General features: G+C 34.1%; 1 protein-coding gene and 1 non-coding gene across 3 annotated transcripts in view; one reads left to right on the plus strand and one right to left on the minus strand.

Moving 5' to 3' along the window:
* IGSF11 (immunoglobulin superfamily member 11) overlaps positions 1-19,482 on the plus strand; it is a 164,678-nt gene that overhangs the window by 65,386 nt on the left and 79,810 nt on the right. The window contains exon 1 of one of the 2 annotated variants that reach the window (XM_087721318.1): positions 7,941-7,960. The exons of the other annotated variant lie outside the window; for it this stretch is intronic. The gene's annotated coding sequence lies outside the window, so the exon portion shown is untranslated. Of the gene's footprint in view, positions 1-7,940; positions 7,961-19,482 lie in introns of those variants that run through there. 2 annotated transcript variants of the gene reach the window in all.
* LOC148044341 (small nucleolar RNA SNORA5) lies at positions 5,438-5,542 on the minus strand. The gene has a single exon (XR_015697607.1). It is a non-coding gene; the product is annotated as a small nucleolar RNA SNORA5 (small nucleolar RNA).

Here is a 19,482-nt window from a genome sequence, read left to right on the forward strand (position 1 = left end):
AATGTATTTTTTAGGTTATGAGCCACATTGAATTAGATTTGCCAATCTTTACCTGATATGGCTGGATGAAGTACTATATTTCTGTTATAAACACATTCGCAGGGTATAGGGCAACAACAGCTTTTTAAATGTGCTCTTCCACACTAATCCAAAGAGATAATTTGACTCCACACAATGGTTTGGATTCCGTTTGTTCATTGTGACTATCAATTCACACTTTTCCTATCCATTGAAGGTTCATTCCTTTCCTAGAAGCCTTCATTCATAATATACCTATACTGTAGGATATATGAGTTGTCTTTTCCTATGTAATAACCTTATTTTATGCCACACTCACCCATTACATATAATCTGTCTTTTCATCCTGCATCACTAATAAATGTAAAACCTTGCTAATATTTCACGACATGAGATTGCTTTGCCAAGGTAAAATTTAAAATACTGTGTTACTTTGCAGGTAGAATCCTAGTTTATTGAAACTGCTGAAAAATTTATAAATATGTATTTTTTTCACTCTTGGATTAATAGCCTCAGGATTAGTAGCCTCAGGGCAGAAAGTTTTATCCTGGAAACTTCTTCTGCCTGAAAACTCAGTTTTGTAATTCTGATCAAATCTGAAGTCTGTAGAATTTTGGAGTAAAAGTGAGAAGACAGGGAAACAAGATGACAATTTTTCTGCATCGTATGCTATTTAGTTCTATCGGTGGAAGTTAATATATAACAAATGACATTAATGCGAATGTTTTCTCTTGCCAAATAAACTACAATTTTTCTGTCTTATATTCAGGATACTTTAGAATATGTATTTTTAAATGCTATTTTTAAATAAATAATATTTTTATTAGGGTGTAATTTGGTGTAATGCTTAAAGAGTAGAAACTGGGAGACCATAAATTCATCCTGTCAGATATGAAGCCAGCTGGGTGTTCTTGGGCCAATCATATACACGCTCCTAATCCTAGGAAGACAAGAATACCAAATGCTTTTTTGGGAGGGGGCGGGAGAGAAGGTTTCCAAGAAAATCCCATGAACTTGTCTAGGCAGACACCAAGAGTCAATATTGTCTTAAAGGATCCTCAATGATATGTGCAAGACAAAATACTTGAAATAATTATGACAATGTTTTCAAAATTGACTGGTATTCAGTTGCGGAAACACTTAAGGGCTACAAAAAACCAGAATGCAAATTGAGAAGTTTCCTGAGTTGGGTTAGAACCTGACATATGAATGAACTAGCAAATTTCACAATTGAGCAGGTGTTGGAACATGGTCCTTTTTAGTCCAAACTAATTATTTTATTATAATTTTTTCTCCCTTATTACATTCTAAGCATCAGAAACAGGTAATGCCTTTTGCTTCAAAGATTGCGTAATTCTAGCAAATCTCTCTCAACTCTCAAAGCAAGACTTAAAAGCCAAATTCAAGTTCTGAATTTTACGTGCTTTATGTGGAGGACTGTCCTTCTCCTTCTCTTTATGGACAAGGTCATCCTTTCTCCCAGTCCTGCCAAGTGGCCTGGCAGCACATCTTCTACAAATACTTTATAGGATTTTTTGTTTTTTGTGTGCTTATTTTAAAACTGCTTATGAGTTATGTCCTGTGCTGTGTTTATGTATTCATGAGGTTTGTGAACTGTAAATGCCTATGTCTCTACTTACATGACATGAATCCTAAAAATCATACATTTGATGTGCATATTTAGTTCAGTATTCTTTTTCAACATGTTAGCTTGTTTACTCTCATCTTTATAAGTTTATCTTGCTTTTGAGTCCCTTCATATCTACCATTTTGGTTTTCTGCAAAATTGTTAGATTCCATAAAGTTGGGATTCAATTCAAAATAGAATCTGCACCTTTAATATCAAGATTCACCATATTAGAAAACAATTACAGGTAGTCATTTACTTACGACCACAATTGAGCCCAACATTTCTGTTGCTAAGTGAAACATTTATTAAGTGAATGTTGCCCCATTTTTATAGCCTTTCTTGTCACAGTTGTTAAGTGAATCACTGTAATTGTTAATTTAGTGGCATGGTTGTTAAGTGAATCTGGTTTCCCAGTGGACTTTGCTGGTGAGAAGGTCACAAAAGGAGATCACATGACCCCAGGACACTACAACTGTCATAATTATGAACCAGTTGCCAAGCATCTGAATTTTGATCTACGTGGATGCTGCAGTGTTGTAAGTATGAAAACGGTCATATGTCCCTTTTTTTCAGCACAGTTGTAACTTTGAACCATTACTAAATCAACTGTACAGGTTGAGGGCTACCTGTCCCATTAATTTTTGTATAAATGTTACCGTATTACTTCATAAAAAAAAATCAATAATAGACCAAACCATATGGGTTAACATACCCTAAGTTTTTTTCATTCCAATAAAGAAAATCTACAATTATGCTTTTTTGATACATTCTTTGAGTGTCCTTTAATATTGGAATGAAATATTTTGATGAATTATTTTCAACCCTCTGAAAAAATCTGTACAGATTACATAAACCAACCTCTTTTATTCATAAATCTATTGCACACAAAGAAAGTAAATTATATTTTTCCAAAACAATTTTATAACCCAAATATTTACTATATTGTTGGACAAACAGTATCAAGTTAGACTATGAAGTTAATTAGCCAATATTAGCAAAGTGTCATCAGCATGTAAACATAATTTATACTATGAATCTGTCAGCGCAATTCAAATTTTCTCCCAGGTGCTGCTCAGAGAATCCAAACATGGGTCCAGCCTGTTGCCCAATGACCGAGTTCAAAGTTTGTGTAGCTACACCACCTGTTCCCTTTATAGGCAAGTTTAAAAAACTCAGTCGCCCTAAAAGGACGCAGTTGGGGAGCTCCAGCCCTTGAATTCCCGGTTGGACTCTCCCAACAGTGAAAATAGTGTAGCCTTTTATAATTTTTGTTATAGAAGTAGCATGGGTCTTAGTTGTTGTTTATAATCTGCTTTACTTCAGTTCTTAATTGATTGGTTATTACTGTTGCTTTTAGTTGCAAATAGTAAATTGCAATGCATTTACTGTAGAGCAGGAATCCATATTTATAAATAATTTGCTTTATAAAATTAATCTGAACTATTTCAAAAGGTTTTCCAGCATCTAAAGATATTAGTGCAGAAAAATTGAATGTATCTTGAGTTATAGCCAAAATATCTATTAATAAACATAAATTATTCAAGCTGTTCTACTTTTAACAAATTTGAACTGAGATGAATTATGTATGGTAACACTCCCTGCAAATGCCTAGCTAACAAAGCAGTTAATAAATTACTATCTGTATTAATTAATGATGTAGTATTTAGATATTTACCCAGTTTTAAAATCAATGTTATATAACCTTCATAAAAAGATAAAAGGAATTTACTGGATTTAAATGTTTTATTACTGACTTCTAATGATTAAATTATTATATAAAAAGATTTATACAATTCAACAGAAAGTCCATCCAGGTTGGGGATCTTTTTCAGCAAATAAATGGTCTCTAATATTTCTTAAAGTTACAATTCTGTTTCCAAAACACACACTCTTGTAATTGTTGAATATCAGTCTCACTCAAAAATTACCCAATTGCTATTGCTTTAGCATATCAAGTTTGAGTAGTTGGTCAAATGAAAACAAATGCAAATGACCAAATGTTTTATATGTGATTCTCAGCACATTGGTTTCTTTTAAAAATTAAGAGAATATTTTTGTTTTCTTTTTCTAAACAATTTGTTAATTTATCAGTTTTTAACCATATTCCCAACATTTTAACAATTGTATCTTTAAAAATATTCAGCTTGAACAAAACTTACATCTGCAACTTTGATTAAATGAATATGATACAAATTAAGTCTACTTGATAAAATAAATACTGAATTGATGTGCTGATTGATTAATTAATGATATTGTTAGAGATATTAGATTCTTATTTTGTAGCTGCATGGATACTGTATGCTTGTACGATATTTTTGTATTTTCATGGTTCTTGGCCGTTTAGTGTCATAATGATTGAGGCATCATAAAAACCTTTGTAAATAAATAAGTAATGGTGTTTGTGAGAGTGTGGGGTTATTGGTGTGTATATGTATGTTGGTGCAGAAAGAGTTTGTCTATTAAATGGAATAATACCTATCATTCCCACAAGCATGTTCATTTTAAAATAATTATGAATTTGCGACGTTGTTTTTTAGAGAGAGAACAGTTCAATTTTCACTTTTGGGATAGGTTTTTTTTAAAAAAATGTTAATAAGATCTAGAATTTATTTATTTATTTATTGAGAAATGCCAAGCGAAGTACATTATACATGAAAAATCATTTGTAATTTTTCTGATTTTCTCAATTCCTTCTGCTGCAATAGAAGTCAGTTTATTATAAAAAAATTGAGCAGATGAGGGGAAACAGATTCCATCCAACTGAGATTTATATAGGTAAAGTTTTCAATGAATGATGGAAGGTTTTGAAACCATGAATGTGATATAAAATGTACATAGTGAAGTTTTGTAAAAATAACATTTTATAGTCAATGTGAAGTCTAGTGCAGTGCCCAATATCAAAGTAATTTTCAGAACAAAATTGGTAAAAAAAATGTAGAAACAAGCTTCTGCCATACTTCTTCATGTTTATGTAATCCTTTTTGCATTTGTCTAGTCACTTAAATGTTCTCTTAAATTTCCTTAAAAAGAAAAAAAAAGTATTTTCTTTCAATGCTTTCTTCTTTTTGACCAGTTGTTTACTCAATCCTTCTTGTATACAAAAAAGATACCAGTGATCTGGATTCTGTTTATCGGTTTCTTTTAGTTTCTTTGTTAAAAGCACATTTGAGTAGAATATCTTCAAACTTTTCTGCTCAAACTGGCAATGTTGGGGACTGAGAGCCTTTTCATACAAGGATTGTACTTTGGCTGAATGCTGTGCAAAATAAGAAGGGAAAGTTTTAGAACAAGATAGTTGGCAAGCAGACTTATTCCTCTTTTTTCTACAGTGCAGATAATAAACATGACTTTGAAGTCGCATGAAGGACGTAATAGTTTATTCTTGATTTGCAACTTTTTATGAAGCTCTTGATTAGTGAATTGGTCATCGTGTAGTTTATTCTTAAAGTAAATAGATTGTGCAAATTTATTCATTAAAAAAAATGTATACTCATCTCCAGTGGCTGTCTCTTCCTAAATAATTGCTGTAGAGATTACTGAGGATATGAATCCTATTTATTTTATTATTACTGTAGATCTTAAGAGTTTGTCTTTTTAAAACAATTGTGTGGTCAGAGTGGGCATGGCCGGCCCGGATGTCACTCAGGTCAGGAGCATCTGTGGTGGCCCGAGCGCTCTGCCAGTAAAAACGGGCTTCCGAGCTCTGTTTTTGGCTGTGATGGCCTTCTGCAATCCTCTGCCAGCAAAAACAGAGTTTGGGAGAGACATGTGCCGTCCCCAGCTCCGTTCCGTTGGCTGAGGCACCACTAGCCAGTCCTTCGCTGTTTCCAAGGCAGCCCTGTGGGCCAAATCTAAGCATCCCACAGGCTGGATCTTGAGTTTGACACCCCTGCTCTATTGAGTTTCTTTTATTTATTTGATTCACATGTATTTTCTCTTTTGAGCTCAAAAGTATATCATAATGCTCCCTCATCCTATGTTTTCCCCTGAGAGGCGAGTTGCTCATATCATGATTTCAAAACATGGGTGAAAACAAATTTCATAAAAACTATGAATTCAAGAAAGACCTTAGCATAATGACATAGAGGTAAGAAAGAAAGTATGACAGCGCTTAACATAGGCCTGGTACGTACTCTACTGTTTTAAGTGGGTGGGGGGAACTACTCTGAAGCTGAAGAATGCATTTCTTAGCTTCTGGATCAGGGAACGTTAACCTTTCTAGATGATATTGTATAATTTCTTACAATGCTCCCTTCCCAAGTCATTTAGATCATTCAGTCTCAGGATATTATGGATCCAGTAGTTCTTAGCTAATGACAGTAATTGGGACCAAATTTTTCATCACTAAGCAGTGTGATCATAAAGCATGATGTCATTGACCAATTTAGTTGCTTGGTGACAGCAAACCTGGCATTCCCAGTTGCCACTGTTAAACAGGGATTTTTGGTTCTTAAGTGAATGCCAGATAGCTAAGAAACAGTCAGGCAGTAAGGTGTGGTAGAGCTGGGATGGCTACTGATGGGCCAGGGAAGGTTTGCAAGTAGCCCATGAAGCATGGCACAAGCACAGTGAGGCCAGAAGTGGCTACTGCTGGGTGGAGAATCGTGCAAGTGACTTACTGGAGCAACTTGAAACCTTCCCTGTCAGCTTTCACATTGAATTTATTTGTAGGAAGCTGGCAGGGAAGGTTGCAAAAGTACAAGCTGGTTGCCCACTGCCCAGATCACAATTTTGTGACTGCAGGCTGGGATATCTTTAACTTTCAAGACTGGTCATAAGTACTGCTTGTTCATCACTATTGTAATTGTTTCTGGACGAATGGTTGTTAAATGAGGACTACCTGAAATCTCAGGCATTTTACAAGATTTTGGACATTCTTGGTGAATTTTGAGATTTGGCAATCTCATGAAACTTGGCCATGTCCCTCATTTTTAAAATATTTAATTTCTGGATTAAATGTAGTAATGAGAAGTTCCTTGAGTTCAGAGTAATTGTCTGGCATCTGAGGCTTCCATGGATTCCAAATTTCGGTCTGCTAACCATGTACAGAGAAACTTCCCAAGGGTGTTTTAAATATTTTTTAGAGAAACAAAAGAGATGTAGTCCTCATTTAGCAACCGGTTTATTTAGCAACTGTTCACAGTTATGTTAGTGATTAAAAAAAGTAACTTTGCAACCAGTCCTTGCCTTTTATGACTATCACAGGCTGTTAAACAAAGGAAAGCTGAAAGATTGTAAGCACATTTGTGTTTCGCTTGGCGACTTCTTTGGTCTAGTACCATTTTGCTACTCCCAATTAGGGTAGCTAAATAAGAAATGCCTATAATGGTGTTTTAAGTGTTTCTTCAACAAAATAGTGCACACATGAACTCTAACGTTCTGTTTAGAGTTCAACCTGCTCAGAATATTCCAACAAAATCTACCAAGTGGGCCCTTTTGTTTGTAGCTTAAAACAAAAACATTCCCTACTTGCAGTAGCATTTCCTACCTCTCCAATCCCTTCCTATAGAGATATCTCTAGTAGAAAAATGTAACTAATGTCATCCCTTTATCTGCTTTAAATGTCAATCCATATATATGGATATATAGTAGGAGGATATGAGAGAGTTACTGTTGGTATCAAAGGGAGAAGAGCTTCCTGGGTCAACATATCAGAACATTTTGTCATAGAAACCTAATCCTAAAACATATGTGTAATTTGGGCAAATTAACTGTATTCTGCTTTATGCAACATTTTGTCCCTAATGACTAGAAGATTCAGTGAACAGAAAGCAATTATTAAAGGATCCAGATGGGGAGAGAAGTGTATGTTTAACTGAAACAATTCAGTAGGGTTTATGTATTATTTGTATTACTGCATGTTAAATTACTTGCTGATCATTTCCTATTATAATTACCCTTCCCCAATTTGGTATTATTTGGGAATATGTTTCCTATGTAAAGCTCTTGTAAAAAGGCAATAAGGAATTCCTATAATGAATGCATTATTATAAATGTATTATAACAAATTATAAGACAGAGTTACCATGGTAAATTCAGATCCTTAAACATACATAAAAATGGAGCCTTTGTGTCAAATGACTTAATTGACAGATGTGTGTTCTCCTTAAAAATTGCAAAAGTTTAATCTCATAGAAACTTGAGATATAGAGAATTGCAATAGTATATGTAAAAATAGTGGTTTCTTGCTTTGGATTACTATCCAATTCTAATTTGGCATTTTAGAGAGGTGAAAAAGATGTAAGAGAGGACCTGGTTTGGATCATTTCATCATGCATCATACATTCTAACCTTGGAATAGAAATATTTCTGGTAAGAAAGCCATAATGATTTCCTTTAGTATTGACAGTAAGTCTCAGTCTCCGTCTGTCTGGTCTGTCTGTCTGTCTGTCTGTCTGTCTCTCTCCCTCCCCATCTCTCTCCACACACACACCTACAGAGAGGGAGAGGGAGAGAGAAGGTGGGGGAGAGGGAAGGACATACACACAGAGAGAATATATTTGAGATATTTGAATGTACTATGTATGCATGCCAAAGGCTGAAATCTTTTTACTATGGGTTAATTTGAAAATACTTCTGTAACAAAAATATTTTTTTAAAAAAACACTGTCCCATTGTAATTAAATTTTAATTTTCTCTTGAAATGATGTTGATAGATGAGTAGTGGAAAATATATGGTATATTGTATGGAATGATGACATCAAAAGTTTGGAGTTTGGAGTTTATTCAATTTGTAGGCCGCCCTATTCCCCGAAGGGACTCAGGGCAGCTGAACAAAGCCAAGGGAGGGGAAATTACAAAAAGTAAGACAAAGACAATCAGACAATACAAACAATTTAAAAGCACAACAGAAGGTACAATGGCAGTTATAATGGAAGCAAAGATAATTTGCAAAAATAGAAAGGTATGAAATAATCTAGAAGAAGCTATAATCTCTTTTTTCTTAACATCCTTATTTTAGTTTCTTTTGCAACTACGTTCTCTTTTTATGTAATATTATATAAATTAAAAGAACATATTGAGATAATACAGTTTGGACCAAGAATATACTGTACAACTTTTTCTGGACTGGAGATGACACTGACTTTTGAATGTCATGCTGGGGGGCAAATGAGGTTGCTATGATTACTCTGCAGTCATTAATTTAATAACTTTCCCCTTCTGTCATATTAAAAGTTATTATTGGATTATATTTTTTGAGATCTCTGGGGCATCTTCCAAGGATTATGAAAGGTTAAAGATCATGCATATATAGTTACATAGTGGCTTGAACATATTGCTACATCATCCATATATCTATATATATATCTATAACATTATTTTAAGATTCTCAAAGGTAACTAATGGATTAGAAAAAAAAATGTAAAATAGATCAGTAGCTTTGAGGCTGTGTTCACAGTGAGACATGACAAAGAGATCAATTGTTTGATCTTTTAGAACAAAAAGCATCTTTAAGTTGATTCTTAGGTTTATATCTGATTAACAAAACATAAAATAAAGTGCAAATATGCAAATAATTGCTGCTAGATCAAAGTACAATGGGAAGCATTCTGTGACTATCTAAACTGCTTTTTAAGGGGAATCTTATGCCAATAATTTCTCCACTAAATTGTTGAATTTGCAGATATCCTCATAAATTTGCTAGCTGGGTGATGATAACATGTTAATGTGATAAGCAACTGGATATATCTGAATTTCTATTTTTACCCATATAATAAAATTCAGAAAATATATAGACCTTCGATTGATTCTTTTTTTAACAATATAATTTTATTGAATTTATTAAAGTATCCTCTGTGGGATCCTTTAGCATACCTTGTTCCTTGCAGTATCAGGGAAAACTGTATACTAATTTGTTTTGAACTCCTGGCAATTTCAGGTACAGTAGCTTTTGAATGCCTCAATGTGAAAATTACAAAAAGAGTAATTTTCTGCTTTGTGACATGTAATGTGTAACCTTTCCAGTGTGACATTTACACCAGGATTGTGATTTCTGCAGATCAGTGTGACATTCTGTGCTCTAGCTTAGCTCCAACATAGATTTATTTATTTAATAGATTTTCAGGTGAAACTCAAAAAATTGAAAAAAAGTGAAAAATTCATGAGCTGTAAGCCATAATCATCACAATTATGACAAATCATGGCTTGAACTATCTTGCTTTGTATGTAATGAGTCTTATCTCATATATTAGTTTTAATGCAATCTTTTAAGTTGCATTACTGAAATAAATGAACTTTTGCACAATATTCTAATTTTTCGAGTTTCACTTGTACTCCTTGTCTTTGTTTTATACAACTGGAAACTGTGTATATAATACGTCGTCCTATTTTCCTTACAACAACTCTATGATGTGATGCAATTAAAAGAAAATGGCTGGCTGAGAGCCATCCAATTGGTTTTTGTGCCTAAAGGGAAACTGGAACTCAGGGTTAAACTCTTTTAACAATGAATTTAAGGTTCAGTATGATGGGAATAGAAAAGCTAAAACTAAAATTTTTGCTATTGCTTATTTATTAAATATTTATGCCATCCAATCCCTAAATAAAAATAATGATTTCATGGATAAACATGATTTGCTGGACAACAGACAAAATAACTCAAGTGACTTTTCCCCACCAATGTAAATAAATGTTTTACTTATAGTTTGGGGATGTTCAGAACAATTATTAGTCTGCAGTAATGAATATGAAAGTTTAATGTAGGTGAATATTTTATTGTATTTATTCCTAATATTTCTCCAACAAATTCTCTATATGTAGTATTCCCTATTATGGTGTCATCCAGAAGTTGATTATCATAAATTAACTTTTTCAGTTCATTAGTTACTCTACAGTTGATTTGTTTGTTTAACCAACTACAATCAAATTGCATTCATATACTCTGTGAAATTCTTACTCATTTCAGTGACATTCTGCTATCTTAATGGCTTGTGGTGAGTATATAAAGTATTTATAGGAATGTGTAAGGGGATAATCTGTGAAATAGGATTAGAAAGTCCTATAGTTCACAGTATTGAGCCTTAGTTGATGAAAGAAGATGGTGATGTGGTTGATAAAGTGAAGTTCCATAAAATATACTACTCAGCAAATGTTCATTGTATACAGTTTGCAAAAGCTTGAGGGCAGATTAGACGTTTCATGGAAAACAATATACTATGTGCTGATACGATGAGTAATGGACATAAATATTGTAAGAGACTTTAAGGTCAAAGACCAGAAAGAAATTGATCAAATTATGATGGATGCAAATTAAGATAGGACTACCATAACCATGTCACAAACCTTTACATTGCCATTAGAAGGCAGAAAAGAGATATATCTCTTTTTGCTGCCATCTTCTGATTATTCCTGTTTCTACACCTCATATATAATCCTAGCTAAGATTGTGGCTGACATACCAATAACTTTAGTTATGTTCATACATTGTTCCAAAAAATTTACGATACTGTTTGCAGCCAAGATCTGTTTTAATAATCTCAGATTTATAAGATTGCAAAGGAATTGGCTTGAGTTTTTGAATACTGTCATTGCGAAAACAGCTTGAAACCTGAGATAAGAAAGGGAAGGTTTAATGAACAGTCACGATACCCTCAAATTTCAAGTTTTTAAGGAGGATTCTTTGATCAACTGACTTCAGGATAATCTTGTTCCCTCATCAAAACTGCCAGAAAGGATTCAGTTTTGCTTCCATAACCACACTTCCTTTTTTATTGCAATGAGATGGTAATTTATGTCATTGCAATAAAATTTATACTCCCTCTTTGGCTTCTAAATTGTGGACAATTTAGATTGTGCCTAGTGGGAAACTTTGGGCAATTGAATTGTACAATATCCTTAGGGACTAATTCATTCTAGTGCAGCCTTGTCAGTCAATTCACTCTACATTAAATCAATAACATTGAATTGCACTGTTCTCTATTGTGGCCTGCATTTCTTTCTTGGATTATATGATATGTTTAACCCTTGTAAAATCTCTGTCCAGTACTTATACTCTCAAATAGTTTCATAAGGAATTTTGGATTGTTGAATAAAAGTTTGATGCTTCATTTAATACTGCAGTTTAAATGTGATGGTCCCTTTTATTTCATGGCTGGTTAAGAACACTTTATGGAGAGGCAATTACTATTTAATAATATTATACACTTAATATATAAACATCTGACATATTTGTTTAAGCAGATTTTAGAAATCATATAGTATATGTAATGTATTAATTATCCCCCCTCCCATATACTATTATTCTATTCCCTTGTTTTCTTTCTCTAATTCTGGCAAATAGTGATAGATTCCCAGTATATGTACTAGCTATTTAAAAGCCTGTGTAGTTTTTAGAATTACAATTTTTAGAATTGTGTAACTGCTGTAAGATATGGTGGGTACACTTTGCTCTATTCTTTCACATGGGGTATCTTTTCCTGTTCCAGGAGCCCAACAGTTAGAGACTTTGTTCTGATGTGCTTGCAATAACACCCTTTCTGTAAAGTAAAAGTGACTATAGCAATAACACTTAGACTTATATACCGTTTTGCAGTGCTTTAGAGCCCTCTCTATGCGGTTTACAGAGTCAGCATTTGCCCTCAACAATCTGGGTCCTCATTTTATCCAACTCAGAAGGATGGAAGGATAGGTCAACCTTGAGCATGGTGAGATTCGATCTGTTAAACTAGGCAGCCGGTGATCAGCAGAAGTAGCCTGCACTCTAACCACTGCGTGGCTCACTAAAAGTGACTATAATTATTTTTCTGCTTCTTTTATGACAAAAGTAAGACTTTCAACTGGATTTATATGCAGCATACCGTATATCAATGAAAGTAGACACCCAAATTTTCTACTTTAGATGTAGCTTGATCCAGAGTCTCATTATTCTATCTGATCAGTTAGACATATACTTTTAACAAATAGCAAATCTTTGATCCTAGAAATGCTTTGCATTATACATAGAATACGCCTGCCTAATGCAGTGAAACAGAAGGAACCTTTTACCTCATGTGATGGACATGCAAAAAACCCTAAAGTACTGAAAGATATACATAGCACAATGGAGAAAATTTCTGAAATTAAATTTTAAATGAAATCACAAATTAGTATAATCTCAGACTATATCAACAAGAAATACAACAATTTACTGAAATATATGTGTGTAGCCTGAAAAAAATAATTTAAATACAAAATAAGAAATATTATACCTTTTATTTTGCAACATTATTCTCTATTTCAAATTCATACATTGCAAGGGGAAACTGGAAAAAAAAAGATTCTGGGGTGTGGGGTTCATTCCAAATTCAAGTCAATCAGGCCCTCCTCCAAACTCTTTAATTCTACCACTATTATTCTTTATATTTAATTACTAGATTTCTGGATGCTGCATCCACCAAGTACTGTAAAATGCATATTGTGAAATGCATGAGTGGAAAGTAGTTTTTGTTCCTTTGCAAGTTATTAACTTAAGCTTATTATTCTTTTCTTTTTCTGTAAAGGTAGGTGCTATTCTCACACTTCATTTTTTATTTTTTCAATTTTTTACTAATTTTTATTTAATCACTTTTTAATTTATTTATGTACCTCATTTACTTTTTTATAACTAACTCAAGATAGTGAACATACCTAATATTCCTTCTCCCTCCTGTTTTCCTCACAACAATCCTGTCATTTATATTGGTCTGGAGGTGATAGCCTGAGTGGCACCATTGAAGTAGCTCTTTTGTGGATAGTGGGATGGCCAGCTGCGACCATCACACCGTTAGGTAAGTGGGGGGGACATGGAATTAAGACACCCCCGAAAAGAAGTCCTAGTCATTTTTTTGGGTAGTCAAAAGAAAATAAGACCCGGTCTTCTTTTCGGAGAAATACAGTAATTTTATCAAATAATGTAAGATAGGTATCCTCTGCAACATTCAATAGTTGATGAACATTTTTTTCTGGAAATGTTAAAGAGTTGCAGTTTCTTTTGATCACTAAAAGTTTGCAAATGTCATTACAGAAATTGGGAGGAGCAAATTGTCCCCTTTTCAATGCTTTTCTGTCTTTCTGAGGATAGGAACAGCAATGAGAAACCTCCAGGCAGCAAAATGTTCCAGCTTCCAGACTAAACCTTCCAACCGTCCTAGATGGTCCAGACTAGTACTGCCAATATTCAAGGGTAAATTAGGTACATTTTGGAATTAAGAGTTTGGGATTATGGAAAGAGGATTAACAGTGAAAACTAAAACAATTTGCCAACTAGGGACCTTCTTCTATTTCCCCTCCCTCCCTCCTTCCTTCCCTCCCTCCCTCCTTCCCTCTGTTGATGCTGCTGAATTTTGTCAACACTATCCTATGGTGTAGATGGATGCAGATTCATTACTGGAATGAATGTGGCTTTGGGGCCATTAGTTGTCCAGCCTGATGTAGACCATAGATAACAAATCACTGTCATATGAAATTGTAGTATGCCTAGATTAAGAGTTGGGAGAGCCTGAGGTCTTACTGTTCCTTATTACTAAAGGAGTGCTGATAGGCAATGTTTCCTCTAAGCTGTGCGGCTGCGTGGCCGTGCACATGACAAGAAAACACTGTGCAGCAATTTCCAACTGCCCCGTAGTTATTTTTAAAGACTGAAAATATTCCCCTCCCTCCTCTCTCTCTGCACCAAACTCTCTCCTCCAGTGGGTGAAGTCAAGGAAGACTCTGCCCAGAGACCGATGACACTGCAGAAGGAAGAATTTCCATTGGTCCTCTAGGGCTTCGTTGGTTCCTGGGAAAATGGGATTCGTTGGTTGTAGCCTGCATTTCTCTGCACATCCCATGTTTCTCAGGCATTGCGTTGTCTGAAGCTCCATTCTGGGCTTCGCAGCCTTTCTGCAATCCCTTTGCTTTGCGGAGAGAGGGAAGCAGGTGGAATTGGACTGCCTGAGCCAAAGGGGATTTGAGACTTGATTTTTAAGCCCTACCATTCCACTACACTCCTTTCCTTTCCTTTTCTATCTTTCTTCTATCTTCCTTTCCTTTTCCTTGTTTTTCTTTTCCCCTTTATTCCATCCTTCTCCTTTCCCTTTCTTTCCCTTTCCTATTTCTTTACTAACTTTATTTTCTATTTTATGCCATGATAATCTTAATATAATAATAATAAAAGGAGCCTTTTGTTTTAGGAGCACTTCTTGTTCCACAGAAGAAATATGCAAGTTCCTGAGGGAAAAACGTATCACAATTTTACTCTCCATCTGCATCAGGTGCTCAGGCATGAAAATGTGCCTCTCAAACACTATACTTTTCCTCGCACACTGAAAAAAAATTAGAGGGAACATTGCTTATAGTTACTATGTATTATTTGGCATACACTACAGGGCCAAGTTTTCATACTTACATTTTTGATGTGAGATTTTTCTCACTACTTTTTATATGCTTTTATTTCATTTTCTCCCACTTGAATTCTATTTTATTATGAGCTACCCTTAAATACATTTCTTATGATGCCAAAACATTACGATTGGTTTTTAAAGCTAGCGACAAACATGACAGAATTGATACATACCCTCCATAACAAAGAGGAGGAGGCCGCATTTCCATCTGATATATTGCTGATTGTATTTTTATTAGGAAAGTTTTAATAGATTTCTAGGACATGCTGAACTCTCCAAGCTAAAATGTTTTTTTTTTAAAATAAAAGTTCTGAGCCTGGTTTTGGCAGATCTATGTAAAATTTGCTGTCTACTTTGTAAATAGCTATATCAAAATCTAGGTTAAAACCTGAGGATATTTTATTTCAGCTATTTTAGCTATTTTACTTTAATTAACAGGACTGTCCTTTTTAATCTTGGAAATAAATCAGAAATCAGTTAACAGCTAAATAGTAAGAATTATCTCTAGCATTTAGCTTGCATATCTGCAAGTAGATTAATTGGCTGATCTAGATTTAAGGCAAGAGATCCACTTACCAAATACAATATTTCTTGACTTTATCCTCTGTTAAATTTTTACAAAAGTGTCCTTATTTAGATGCTTTGAATTACTCAATAAACGCTTAAGAACTGCAATAGATCTGCAAGAGACAATCAGGCACTAGTCTTGAGAATTAGTGAGATGGTACTATAAAAATATGAAATCCACAGTATTCCTTTTCCTGTTTCTTCATTTCTAGAAAAAGACAAGATTTTTTTCAAATTCATAATTTGGGATGAAAATTTTAAACATATATTTTGGAGGTTGTTTTCATATAATATGACTGCATTAGAAGTTGCCAATAGATGATCAGAGGATTTTTCATTTATTACACAGTTCAAGGAAAATTGGAATAAGACCTGAGTGAAACTTATTTAATATGTATTATTTAATATGAAATAAGAACCCAATTTCATATTGTTTCCAATATGATACTACAGATAATGTTTATTTATATTTGATAATGTTCTTACTATAAGGTAATTCAACAAATGTTTGCATCAATGCATCACATTGTACCAATAAAAAGATCGGCACAAAATTTCAACCAAATGTTCATATGTTCATCTAGTTAAAAGACAATGATTTCTCACCTGGAAAAGGAATCAGAAATCAGTTAATAAAACCAAGCGATGGAAAATTCTCCTTAACATTTATCTTGTATATTAGTGGATGCATTTTTATTTAAAATCCTTACATACAATATAAACTGTTAATAAAATATATTAGCAATACTTTAAATACAATAATATAAAATTAGTGGAAAAAGCAGCTAAATATATAAAATAATATAGTTATTGTGTTTCTTATTATCAAAAGCACACATTGCTATATTTATCTTTGGCCTGGGAAAAATGTCTTGCCATATTTTGAAAGTCAATATTAAAGCATAATTTTTATGATATATGATGTATAAATATTTTCTTTAAACCCGAATGATACATGCCCCACTTATATAGATATAATTGTTGAGATGAGTACTCATTTAGTTATTTTCAGTGAGATGAAGGTGAGTTCATGTAGGGAGTATAGTATAAATCTTTATTACGGTCAAAGACCAGCAATACACATTACTTTTTACAATATATTAAAAAGTACTGACATTAAAATATAATTAAAAAGTATTGACGTTAAAAGTGGATAATAACATACATGTTCTCAAATTGTTCAGGTCACTCCCTGGTTTACATGGGTGAAAAGCCGATAAGTATGGGAGTAAATACAATGGTCCAGAAATTGTTAGAGATATGTCCAAGTAATTGGTACAAGATGACAAGTATACTTCTGTAACCAATTTTTTTTCTTGTGGACATTGCAGCAACACAGAATTTTGTCACTGCATACGTGGTAGCAGGGTTTGTGTCCTGGAGGAGAAAGCCTACATAAAAATTGTCTGCCCTTCCTGGCAATCTCTCTAATAAGGGGAGAATATATGCAGACCTACAAACTCTGTATATCTCACAGTGTAATAGAACATGTGAGATATCTTCAACTTCTCATTTACCACATATACAAACCTGTTCTGCTATTGGTGTCCTTTTATACCTGCCCCGGAAGAGTGCTAACGAAGAATGTTAAATCTTGCTTTGAAGAAAGCTATTCTTTGTTTTGGGAAGATCAGGTCATTTAGATATCTTGCTGATTCCCACACTCCCTGTTTAATTCTGTCCCTACTGTGGAGAAACAACCTATTTAGTTCTTCTTGGAACTCCATGTCCTTCATTCTATTGATTACTACTTGCTTTGCTTGGTCAAAGCCTAGAGACATTAAGAATACCGGTGAGAGCCCATAAGAGCCCAGCTTGCACTTATGTAGGGAGTAATTCTTAAAACTTCATTCTACTTTATTCCCAAGGCCAGTCTATTTTGCTTCACTGCCACTGTATGATAATTTCATCTCTTTGTTGTTTCCACATTGTGATACCTTTGCAAGAGTATGTGTGTTCTAATCCATGCATGAATCTAACATGTGTTCTGTGTCTATCTAAGGTTGAAGCATTCATACCTCAGTCTGTTCATAAAGATTATTGTAACACATATCAACAAGATCTGAAAATATGATTTTGTATTATTTGTACCGTATTATTATTATGCTAATTTTACATTTTATTATTTTATTTATTTACTTACATACTTTTCCAATCAGTTTTTTAAAGGAGGTTTCCTTAATATATACTTTTTAAAAAATTAAAAGCAGTTTATTACTGTTCATTTTGTACTTAATTGCCATATAAATATACACAATGGGGACATAACAATTTTTTTTTGTGACTGTTTAGTTAGAGAATGATACACACATCGAGGCTAATGCTGAGCTGCAGCCAAGTCCATTTTGGCAGATTGCACCATTTTACTTTTACTGAAATACACCATGATCTTTGTGTACGATTTCTAATTGTGACCAGGACTTTGCTGCCTTATACTGTGCAGGTCACTAAAACTCTTGCTTTCCCCATCAGTTTGCAAGGTGGGGAAAATAGCTCCTGTAAAAATAATTGATAATAATGCATGCGTAGTATTTTGAATTCATTAAAACATTATTTAAATATGAATTTCTTGAAAGGCGCCAGAAGGCCATCTTCTAAATAGGGTGAGGAAGAAATGTCTCTCCTCACTCATCACTTGGATGAGCACATGCATCAAACTGTGAAATGTGATCTGTGCTTCTGTGCTACCACAGTGAGTGGTCCCTCTCTCCCTCTCATTCTCCTCCTCCCCCTCTCTCTCTTTCCCCTTCTCTCTCTCTCTCTCTGTACCAATATGTATATATTTATGTCCAAGAAATAAACTGAAGTGGAAAAGAATAATGGAAATTAGAATGAATAAACAAGGCCTGATCTAAAAATAGGTTACTTTAGGTATTGAGTGTAAGATTTTTTTAAAAAAAAATCCTTTAAAGAAAGACTGTTAGCACAGGGGATACAGGTATCCCATTGGCATACCATCTGCCTCCATTACTGTGGCTTGGGCTTTATGCCACAGTGCACTCCCTTGATGCAATTGCAGAGTCATCTTCCTCGCACCCCAGGGAACAATGCCATCTGGTCTTGCCTGCAGATACCATTTGCTCTATATTGCTAATAAAGCAGTTGATGCTACCCCAGTTTTTTTTTAAGGGATGTTTGAACAATAACCTTTCTTCTTTTATCAAGTACATGATATCCTTTATCCCATCACATGAAGGATTCTGCAGTTTTTCAAAAAAAGAAAAAAGGCAGGTAATGTCTATGTTACTAATAGGGCCTGTGCCAATATGTTGATGAGATGTCAATAGGAGTTTTAGTAACAAAACAGCAAGAAACTTTTCCTCAATTCTTAAATAGCTGGACTCAACAGACACAAAGGAGGCAGAATAAGCATTTTTTGTATACTGTGTTGTTTTTGTTCTGTGTTGTACTGTGGATGGTCTCCTTTGAAGCATAATCCATCAACGTAGGCATCTGAAGCATCCTGCTTTCAGCCAAACAATACTGCTAGGCTATATAGCAGCAACTTTGTGGATAGAGCTACTCATGCCAGTGCTACATTGGATTCCATAGGTTTCCAAGTACAATTTAAACATCTGGTATTTGCAGTATCTCAGTGGGATTAGCTTGTCTGATTCATTCATCCTAAGAATGCTAGTGAGATCAAGGAAAATGGGGATGAATCGAAGTTGAATGTTTTGGGGTATATACCCTAGTTTTATAAAACAGTTTATCTCCAAAGAGCTGAATGAAACACTTCCTAATAGCTTTTGCATTTTTGTACCACCAATTTCACAAGCAGTTTACAAAAAAGCTGAATTTAAAATCCATATATACCTAGTTGTGATAGTCATAAAGTGTGTCACCCACATGAACAATCCATTTTTACGATATGTTTTGCAATTGCTGTTAAGTCGATGCTGTGTTTATCAAGTGAAGTCATTGTTTGCT

The sequence above is a fragment of the Thamnophis sirtalis genome, unplaced genomic scaffold (genome assembly GCF_051295495.1).
Source record: "Thamnophis sirtalis isolate CommonGarterSnake01/CBP01778 unplaced genomic scaffold, rThaSir2_p1.2 scaffold_8, whole genome shotgun sequence".
Taxonomy (NCBI): domain Eukaryota; kingdom Metazoa; phylum Chordata; class Lepidosauria; order Squamata; family Natricidae; genus Thamnophis; species Thamnophis sirtalis.